Here is a 9,492-nt window from a genome sequence, read left to right as displayed (position 1 = left end):
TCCATCATCCTCCTGTTTTAAATAGGAGACAGAAAGAGATCAGGGAAATGAAAACGTGTCAAAAAGTGCCATCTCAAGTATGAACACACTTCTCTTAATAGTCCCAGCCAAAATAGGAAACTGAAGAAACTAGGCAACTAAAGGACAAACCGATCCACATGTTTGTGTAAGCGCTTGTGTGTTGCTTTTCATTTTGTTCAATGGGTCAATCTTTAAAAACACTGGATCCTATATTTCCCATAATGCAACCAACAGCATCTTTCCATTACTCTTCCGCCCACGTGTTCCAAACTCCACACCTCCGGTTTGTAATTCAGGCTTTCTGTTCGACATTTGTCCTCTCCAATCTTAAGTGACTCTCAATCTGATGACATCATCATCTTTCAGATGAGGAAGTGTCTCATGAACCACAGAGGACATTTTACAGCTACTTAAATGGGATGTGTTGTGTCCCCATAATGAGCAAACCGATGGTGGAGTGGGCCTTTAAATGCAGTGCTCTTTAAGCCAGCCCTTGTATTTTGTAAATCTTTGTATGTCACATTTGCAATGTGACACATTTGCACATTTTGAGTCTTTTCCTGGTTGTATGTGTCTCTTTGAGTGACAATTTGTAGGTGAAGGCCAGGGGGGCCCCTGACACTTCTGGCCCCTGGGCTTGTGCCTGTTCAGTGATCCATCCATCATCACATAATGGAATTAATGAACTCAAATCTTGGTATGGTCCTTTAAACCATGGCAGCTGGTTGGTGTCAGCAAGCTGCTGCTGAGAGATCACAACTACCCGCTTCTGTCATTCAAAAACATGTTCTCATTTATCCTCTTATCGCAGAAATATAGTGCAACAATCACTAGCTCTGATGTCATGAGTTGGTATTCAGCCAGCCAACAGCCAGCAATAAAAGTTAGTACACTCTATAAAAGACCCATAAGTCAGGTGTCACTACAGGTATGTGAACTGTGAACACAGATAACAAGGGCGTGTGTTCTTGGTCCTGTTAGATGAGCAGCAGTACACTGCTTCCTTCAACTGAATCTTTGTAGAAGTGCCTTTATCTATATCGCCTTGAGAAACGCCATATTTCACAGGATGGAAAGGACATGCACTAGATTCAATGACCCTACCCTACCATAACATAAGTAGCACTTGAATTAAACAGTTATTGTAGAAATTACTTAAATAAGCATCTGATAAATACAAGCATCCAACGAGGAGGCTGATGAAGGCTGTGTGGTACGACAAATGCTCCAATGCAAATGCTCATCTGCATTTCAGCCCTCACTGTTTCATCACTCTTTAAATGCTGTTTGAATTTTTTCCCCTTCGTGCGATCAGAGTCACAATGTGGTTTATTGCCAGGTAGGTTTTCACGTACAAGGAATTTGCTTTGGTGTATTAGTACATAACATAAACATAATAAGAGAAAGTTAAATTAAAAATAAACAAACATCAAGGAACATAAATATATAATACAAAATTACAATCAAATATAAAAAATACTATAAAGGATGTACAATACATCTGAATTAAAATTAAAGCTGTACAGAAGAAAATCATTTTGAAAATATGAAAATAAATACTCAGTATCTACTCAGTATGTACAGTATCTGTATTCAAAAGAAAGAGCTGTGCAGCTTTTATAAGTGGCAGTTTAGTGCAGAAATTGTCCAAGGAATGTACAAATTCTCACAATGTGAAAACGAGTCCAGTGATATAAATGATGAATGGTAAATGGAACGTACTTGTGTAGCGCCTTTCTAGTCTGACCACTCAAAGCACTTTTACACTACATGTCATCATTCACCCATTCATACACTGATGACAGGGACTACCATGCAAGGTGCCACCTGCCCATCAGGACTATCTAACATTCACACTCATTCACACACCGTAGGCACGGCCCTCAGGACATGAACTAGTCAGAGATCAAACCATTGGTCTTCTGGACCCGCTCTATCCGCTCTACCACTTAGCCACAGTCAGTCCCAAAGATGTGTTAATGTAATGCATATAAACAGATGGGAAGACGTTAATGTAATGTGTAGTGTCAATGGGAGGGGAAAGGAGTCCAGTGGGGGTCCCAGGACTTGTTGATAATGACAGACCCTGGAGAGGAGACAAAACACACCATACTTGCTAACACACATCAAAATGGTGAATCTATATAAAATGCATTTTGTGCAATAAAGTTATGCAAATAAAAGTATCTCATTAGAGAGAAAGTGCATGTAAATCTATGTGATATGCCAAAACACAAGAGTTCTAATAATTAGAATGTGAACATTGAAAAGAACAGAATATCTTTTTCCATTGTGGTATATCGTCTTGGTACATGATAAGGAAAAGCTAAGGAAAACCCTTACATGAGATTATTCTGTCTATTTTGATGGCGCTGTCATGGTTTGTACAGAGTAGGCTGACATGTTTAAGCCACATTGTCCCAGTGGCGGGCCGTGCATTGTATACCTGGGCCTTCAGTGCTGTCCTACTACAGGTGAATCACCTCCTAATAACCTCATTATGATGCATCAATCCAGCAAACCTGCAGCGGATCCACGCATTCCACCACACGAGAGCCATTCAAATATTATTCATAAAAACGACACGATAGACAAATGAACAGTACTATGTAAAAAAACAAACGCAGTTTGTCACTTACTGAAACTTAAAGAGTTTAATCCACGTACATCGTTTTAGTTCCAGTAAGAAGTCCTTCTCCATTCATGGACGCCAGTGATGACAGTCGAGCCTCCCCAGCTGTATTTCGCCGGTCTGCTGCGGCAGGTTCGCAGCGGGGCCGGGATCCCGCCCCCGCCGGGGCGCCCGCCGGCCGGCGCAAACCCTAAAGATGTTATCATTTCTTCCATATCTTTCAATTCGAACTCTTACTCCTCCAACTAAGCTCTGCTGGCAAGTTAAGTTTCAGTTCACAATAGTCACGTGCTCGCCCACTGACCAATCACAGCGCACGCTGCACCTCACTGCAGAGCTGCACGTTAAAACTGAGCTGCACGTTAATGCTGACGTACTTGTAGGCCAGCTAGCAGGCTCTGACACGTCAAAGAATACACCCAACATGTCAAACTAAAGGTCTGATTGGTTGAACACTATGACAATCAACAACATCGTCCCCATTCACTTAAACTGCACATGGATGCACTTGTGAGTCTGCAGGCCTCTGCCTCTGTTCTTACCTAGAGACACAGAGGTGAGATCTGATTGGATAAAAGCTCTACTTAAAACAAGCTGCTCGAAGCAGAGCAACTGAGGAAGACAGGAGCTGTGCAATGAGAACATAAGATAATGGGGAAATATTTATATAAATTATAATACATGTAGTGTATTTAAAAATTATTAAATTATAAAATAGATTTTCTTTTTTTTCTTTTTTTTTTTTCTTTTTTAAACATATATAGCTTTGTGATTCTGTTTAGGCCAGCAGAGAAGGCCTTGCAGGCCCTGACGGACCACCACTACATTGTCCTGAGAGCTCAGTGGAACAAGAACAATTGTTTTGGTTGCGGACGGGGAAATCCTCTCCGTTTCACTGCTGTCAAAGTCCACAGGGATTACAGTGTGCAGATTTTCCTGGCTGCCTATTGCCCTCAAACATACTTTACCAAGTTCAAAAGTTCAGCACAGCTCTGAACTCTGTCAGGGACTGTGGAGGCAGGCCGTCCATTCTTCTGAGTGAGTCTGTACTTCCAATAACAGCTATTCCCAATAAGGTTCAGGGAATACTTAGAATAGCAGGGGAGTTACAATTTAAGGTCAATGTGAGGGTGACACTAATGACTTAGCAAGGAGGTCAGCCAGGAGTCAGCGATAACGCGCACACACACATACACACACACACACACACACACACACACACACACACACACACACACAGTGGTGCAGTGGTAGCCAGTTACTTCTACTTAATGAATACTCAGTGTAAAGTTATTGGCACTTTACTGTAACATGCGTAACTCTCACTATATTTTACCTTGAATTGATAATCAATATACTAATATAATCCTCTGTAATTAGTTAGTAATTCACTGTTCAAGGTTTGTTTATTGTAATTTTACAACACAGGGGGGCACAACTAAAGCTACATCCACACTAATACCATCTCCGTCCACCCTAAACATACGTGTTTTCAAATGGAAACGGAGTAGTGTGGAAATTGCCTAAATGCAAGACGTGGTCCCTTTATGGTACACAAGAAAGAAATATCACTGATGCTCAGTAGATGGGAACCAATGATGTTTTGGGTGCTTTTAATCACCCGCTGTAGAGCCCTCCTTTTTCTGGGCCGTGAACATTCCACGCCAGTTTGTAACCTTTCCAGTCAGGATGCTTTCTAGTGCTGGAGAACCAGTTTCTCAAAGCACTTCATCAGAATGGGGGTGAGTGCCACAGGGCGGGAGTCATTTAGACTGGACACTGCAGACTATTTAGGCACAGGAACGATGGTGGCTGTGACAGTCACAGGAACACTCTCCTGTGACAGCGATGTGTTGGAAATGTCAGTGACATCAGTTAACCGGTTGGCACATGTTCTTAGTACACGACCAGGGATGTTATCTTCGCTCACATTCACACTCCTCAGGTGTTTCTTACACTTGCTGTGGATACTGACAGTGGTCCATCTGGAGTCCTCATGCAGACGTGACGGCTGACTCTTTGTTGAGGAGATAATAAAAGGTGTTAAGCTCATATGGCAACGTGGCCTCACATACAGTTGGAGCACTCCTGCTTTTGTGACCCGTGGTATTGTCGATCGTCTGCCACATGTCTTTGGTTCTGTTGGTGTTGAGATCTCTCTTGATGTGCCTCCTTGAAGCCAGCTCTTGGTAGTGCCCTCACTTCTCCATTCATCCACACTTTGTGGTTGGGGAATGCTTTTATTGTCTTTATGATCATTATCATCAACACATTTGCTGTGTGATGTCACGGTTGATGTATAGTCCTCTAGAGTGATGTGATTCTCCTGGTGGCATTCCTGAAGATGTTTCCTAAACACCATATTGGTGTCAATTGGCTGTACTGATTTTAGAATTACAGCTGATGGGCGCAGTGACGATATAACAACCAAATAAATAACTAACACAACGAGTGATGTCACAGGTCCTTTGAGTGTGATTAGGTATTTAATCCAGGTAGAATAATACACATCTTCCTACTTCTATTTTTATGAGAACCTTCGCGTGTGAGAACCATCGATTGTGTTGATGCCTGACTTGTACCTTTACACTCCCACTTAAGGATTCGTCACAGGCCGTCATTAAGTGCAGAATGTCTGAAAAACAGAATAAGCACTGCAGTCATTTACAGTGTGTCAGCTACCTTATCTAAAGACCTGCTTCTACCAGTGGTTCATTTAACATGGATAACGGACTACAGGGCATTGCTGACCTTGTTGTCTATACTAGCAGCTGTTGTGCAGTTGAATTCTGCATTTTATAATTGTACTACTGCTGACATGAGGAGGAAGCAGCTGTTATTGGAGCGATTAGCGAACCGCGTGTCCAGCAGCGTTATCAGCCCTACGGAGCGGACGTCTGAAGTCCGGGTTTGCTGCTTTGAGGAGGACGATGGACACAAAACCAAGGACTTTCCTTTTCTTATTAATGCTTATTTTGTTCTGCACAACTATTGTGAAGTCCACAGAAAGTCTGTAAACAAACAAAAACATAAATGCTCTCCAGCATCTCGCTCTGCTGGGACTTCAGCAACCAGCAGAGCGAGAGTGTGAAAACAGACAACAACAACGAGGGAGAGACATGTGTTGACCACATTTATTGACCTATCATCTGGTAAAACTTTTAGTTGTAAGTGTTCATTTTAAAGTACATTTAATGTGTCTGTGTGTTGTATATAGAGGAAGATCTTAAGTATCAAGCTCTATTTTTTATTATTTCTTTCATTTTTTGTAACTAAGCAACCAATCTACTTCCTGTTTACACCGGGTTAGGGTTAGGGTTAGGGTTATGCCCAGTGTACGTGAATAATCATGTGATATTCAATTTCAGGAGTGCTAGTATGGAGAGAAATCATTTCAAAAACGATGTTAAAACGCAACGATGTGGGCTGAGATTGTTGTACAGAAACGTATAAGTGTTGATGCAGCCTAAGTTTCTTACTCAAATTGTAAAAGGTTAAAAGGTTATATGCACAGAATAATGTAAAATAATTCTGTGAAAAGCCTCTAGCAGATGTGGGGGGAGTAGTGCTTTGCAGGTTTAAAGTAAAGCAGTTAAGCTCTAACAGATACTTTTATGTAAAAGTTCCACAGTGGCACCATGTGAGCATTCTTGCTCTGTGGTTTAAAATGTAAGTACGGCTGAACAGGGTTTTGAATACAGGAAAGGGTGAGGAGGTCACGACGGTCACGCCACAGAACTTTTACAAGGATTCCCCACTTTCATGAGCCCAGGAGCAACCAAACATCTAAAAGACAATAAAAAAGGAAATAAAGGACACACTCGTTCTCTAGAGCTGTTAACGTCTCCTCAAGGTAATTTACATCCAAATGCTCCCCTCGTAAACACTGATAGACCAGCATAGACTCTCCATGCGGAGGACACACGCACACACACGATTAGCAAATCCTACAGTTTATTTTTACAGTACATATTATTTATTAAGTACAATCCTTTTACTGAACTCTACTCTAAAAACATGCTGTGAACATTTCTAATTGTACACACACTGAGAAACGTACACGCCTCAGATCATGTGATGGTGTGGCAGGAGGCCACGCGGAGACCAAAGGATATAACAGGTATATGTCACATTTCAGACATCGTCAGTCCTTTGATGAGGAAGAAAGAAAGAAAAAAGGCCGTTGTCTGTAAGCAGACCCCAATACAACTGTTTCACCAACCAGGAAACACACACACAGACACACACACACACACACACACAGTGCTCTGGGTCTTTAGAGGTAGTCAGTTCGCAGTGCCTAAAACTGCTGAAGGATGCTAAATTAAATCAGTATTATGACCTTATTTTTTAATGATTGAGATCAAATTAGAAATATTCCTAGGATTTTGTTTTCTTTTTTAAATATCTTGCTTTGGTTGTAGTTCTGTTCAAATACAAGTATGTATGTTTGTAAGAAAATATGATTTAGAACAGAAAATTAAATCTGTCAACATAATCAAATGGCTTTCCCTCTATGTCTGAGGGGCTTCATCTTACCTCCAAATCTCTCCTGTGATACAGAAGTATGCATGAGTTTAGAAAAGTTTAAAGCTTCCATATATGACGTCATGGAGCATCAGGGCGGTTAGGATTATTTCTGGCTCCCCGTGTACAAAAAGACCTCCATGGTAATTGGTTGTTGTTGTGTTTATTATCTGGTTCTATTGGCTCAAGTTTCAACCTTTGACCTACAACATTTGAAGGTAACTTCTTTGATGTATATATATAATCTATTTTTAAAATTATATATATATAATTATATTTATATTGAGACAGATAATCTAAACCGCCACGCCTTAAATTCGTTGCTAGTGGGTCAAAAGGAAACAATATGATTTGGTAGAAAATAAAATGTAAAAAAAAAAAAGAATCACACCTTACACATCAAGCACGTAGGCTCCCCAAATTGTTGCGGCGCTTGGTCGTGCACCTCTGCATTTTTGTAATTAGGGCTTTTTTAGACGTGATTGTCCCACAAAGTTCACTGATAAAAGCATAATTAACATATCTGAGTCTTCTACAAAGATATCAATTCTTTTTAAAATGCGCTAGGAACAGGAGGTCTTAAAAATCTATATCTGAGCTAATATTTTGCAGCCAAATCAAATTGTTGACAGGATATTCAACCCTTGTTTCATAATGCATGTAATACTTGACTCTTTTCTTTACAGGGCTTGAATAAAGGTGATAAAGTAGACCATGCTTGAATGTGTCTACCAGATTTCTTGGCGATCCTTTAAATCGTGGTTAAGATATTTCAGTCTGGACCAAAGTGATGGACCAACCCAAAGACAGACATTGCCATCCCCCTCTACCCTAATAAACCACAAATAACTCCTCATAGTCCAACACGTACCTGTTCTTAATCAATTCAGAGAGGGACATTTTCACAACTTCTGGACAGTAACTAGAATCCTCTCTGCCTCTGTTAACTTCAACCCCTCCAGTGAACCTTGTGAGTACCAGCACAGAGAGAACATTTGTTCACAACAAAGTAGTCACTTTTGTGGGAGGGAACGTGTTCAGGGGGGATGTAAAGGTAAACATCAAGTGACCCTCACGCATGAAACAAAGGTTAAAAGGGAGGCAGGTAGGGAGAGAGAGAGAGACGAGTGGGCGGGACACAAAGTACCACGTCTGGAATGCATTTAGAGGTTCAGGCACTCTTCTCAAAGTGATGAACTGAGCTACATGTACTGAGGGTGTAAGGGCAGGCTGGGGACAGGCAGAGAGCTTGAAGATGGAAAACAAGTCTTGTGAAAGCTTGCAGTTAAACCAAGGTGCACCAGCTGCATGAATAGACAGATAATGTAAGGAGGAAGAAAGTAGAATTAGGCCTAGAAGTTTTCTTTTTTCAGAACTGGTTTTACGAGGAAGTCTTGTTGCTATTATTTGATACGGTCATTAATTACACAAGAAATTAAGGGCGTACTGCAAAAAAAACACAAAAAAACACAAAAAACCACAAGGGAACAGAGCACGGCTGACGAGACTAATACAACACAGGTGATCCAAAGACAAAGGAGGGAAAACCTCAAAGACAGGAAGTCAAACAAACACAGGACACAAGAGGCAGGGAAAATAAAAAAGGTGACAAACTAAAGAAGAAACAAGAGAATGACACTGGGAGTGGGGTGACTGGGACCGGTGGAGTAGTCTGAAGTGTTAGGAGGGACAGAGAGGCAGACTGGACAAGAACAAGCACCAACGATGAGTCTGGTCAACTAGAAATAAAAAATAAAAAATACTGAACACATTCATTCCGTAGAGTACAAGTCTCGCTGGGCACTGACGTGCTTAGAGCTGTCCACTTGTGATCAGATCACCCAACACACTGAACAGATCCCAACAGTTAGCAGCTAGCTTACAGGGAACATGAGAAGAGAGCAACCAAGTGATCCAAACCAGTAGCTGGAGACACGTTCTGATGTCAGGTGTGAACGGATTTACACTTTACAATCTGGAGACACCTTGATACAGGATAGCGGGTCTGAGCAGGGCTCTAGTTTGGCAAGTTTCCTGCACACACACACACACACACACACACACACACGGTCACATATACACGCAAAACCACCCACCCACACCAGCATCCACAAATGCACATTTGTGTGAACAGATTTATCATCCAGTTTCACTTTCTGTTGGCTCTCATGATCAATCATAGTCCCAGTGTTTGCTCTGTAACTGGCCATCTTTCATTGTCACCTTCAAAGGATTATCTTGTCTTCATTGTAGAGTAGTGTAGGATGTGTGTGTGTGTGTGTGTGTGTGTGTGTGTGTGTGTGTGTGTGTGT

The sequence above is a fragment of the Anarrhichthys ocellatus genome, unplaced genomic scaffold, assembly GCF_004355925.1.
Source record: "Anarrhichthys ocellatus isolate YVR2014 unplaced genomic scaffold, GSC_Weel_1.0 scaffold551, whole genome shotgun sequence".
In the NCBI taxonomy this organism is placed as follows: Eukaryota; Metazoa; Chordata; class Actinopteri; order Perciformes; family Anarhichadidae; genus Anarrhichthys; species Anarrhichthys ocellatus.
This window is presented reverse-complemented; position numbering follows the sequence as displayed.